This window comes from Bison bison, unplaced genomic scaffold, assembly GCF_000754665.1.
Source record: "Bison bison bison isolate TAMUID 2011002044 unplaced genomic scaffold, Bison_UMD1.0 scf7180017864307, whole genome shotgun sequence".
NCBI classification, from domain to species: domain Eukaryota; kingdom Metazoa; phylum Chordata; class Mammalia; order Artiodactyla; family Bovidae; genus Bison; species Bison bison.
Window position 1 is genome coordinate 6981964 of NW_011494879.1, and position 2016 is coordinate 6983979.

Genomic DNA, 2016 nt, shown 5'->3' on the forward strand with positions numbered 1-2016 from the left:
GCATCACTACGAACAAAGCTAGTGGAGGTGATGGAATTCCAGTTGAGCTATTCCAAATCCTGAAAGATGATGCTGTGAAAGTGCTGCACTCAATATGCCAGCAAATTTGGAAAACTCAGCAGTGGCCACAGGACTGGAAAAGGTCGGTTTTCATTCCAATCCCAAAGAAAGGCAATGCCAAAGAATGCTCAGACTACCCCACAATTGCACTCATCTCACACGCTAGTAAAGTAATGCTCAAAATTCTCCAAGCCAGGCTTCAGCAATATGTGAACCGTGAACTTCCTGATGTTCAAGCTGGTTTTAGAAAAGGCAGAGGAACCAGAGATCAAATTGCCAACATCTGCTGGATCATGGAAAAAGCAAGAGAGTTCCAGAAAAACATCTACTTCTACTTTATTGACTATGCCAAAGCCTTTGACTGTGTGGATCACAATAAACTGTGGAAAATTCTGAAAGAGATGGGAATACCAGACCACCTGATGTGCCTCTTGAGAAATTTGTATGCAGGTCAGGAAGCGACAGTTAGAGCTGGACATGGAACAACAGACTGGTTCCAAACAGGAAAAGGAGTTCGTCAAGGCTGTATATTGTCACCCTGTTTATTTAACTTATATGCAGAGTATATCATGAGAAACGCTGGACTGGAAGAAACACAAGCTGGAATCAAGATTGCCGGGAGAAATATCAATAACCTCAGATATGCAGATGACACCACCCTTATGGCAGAAGTGAAGAGGAACTCAAAAGCCTCTTGATGAAAGTGCAAGTGGAGAGTGAGAAAGTTGGCTTAAAGCTCAATATTCAGAAAACGAAGATCATGGCATCCGGTCCCACCACTTCATGGGAAATAGATGGAGAAACAGTGTCAGACTTTATTTTTCTGGGCTCCAAAATCACTACAGATGGTGACTGCAGCCATGAAATTAAAAGACGTTTACTCCTTGGAAGGAAAGTTATGACCAACCTAGATAGCATATTCGAAAGCAGAGACATTACTTTGCCAACAAAGGTCCATCTAGTCAAGGCTATGGTTTTTCCTGTGGTCAGTATGGATGTGAGAGTTGGACTGTGAAGAAGGCTGAGTGCCGAAGAATTGATGCTTTTGAACTGTGGTGTTGGAGAAGACTCTTGAGAGTCCCTTGGACTGCAAGGAGATCCAACCAGTCCATTCTGAAGGAGATCAGCCCTAGGATTTCTTTGGAAGGAATGATGCTAAAGCTGAAACTCCAATACTTTGGCCACCTCATGTGAAGAGTTGATTCACTGGAAAAGACTCTGATGCTGGGAGGGATTGGGGGCAGGAGGAGAAGGGGAGGACAGAGGATGAGATGGCTGGATGGCATCACTGACTCGATGGACGTGAGTCTGAGTGAACTCTGGGAGTTGGTGATGGACAGGGAGGCCTGGCGTGCTGCGATTCATGGGGTCGCAAAGAATCGGACACAACTGAGCGACTGATCTGATCTGATCTGATCTGTGGGGTGGGATGTGTGGACACGGTTTTAAGCGGCTGCAGCTAAGTAGGAGCATGGGAGAGGAGGCTGCAGAGAACACGAAAAGAAAGCTTGCAGAGACCCACTGAGATAAAGAAGGGTGAGCATGCCAGTGTCTGGCAAAGCTGTGCAATTTTCTCCAACACTGTTCTGTGGCCCGAAGGAAAGATGGAGAGCTGTGGGGTGGGACCTATGAGGTGTGGACATGGTTTTAAGCGGCTACAACTCAGTAGGAGACGGTTAGAGGAGGCCGCAGAGAAACCTAAAAAGAGCTTGCAGAGATCCACCGAGATAAAGATGGAAGAGCATGCCAGTGTCAGGCAAAGCTGTACAATTTTCTCCAACACTGCTCTGTGGCCCGAAGGAAAGATCGAGGAGGCTGACAACGTTATTTTGGAACACATGTAAAGGATAATGCAAAGGGTTTCAGCGGACGACGATGGCTCTGGTTCAGAGGATGTGACAGGCTGTGCGAGAAGCCGGGAGCCCGAGGGAGCAGCCCCGGGGCCACCCTGGGGCC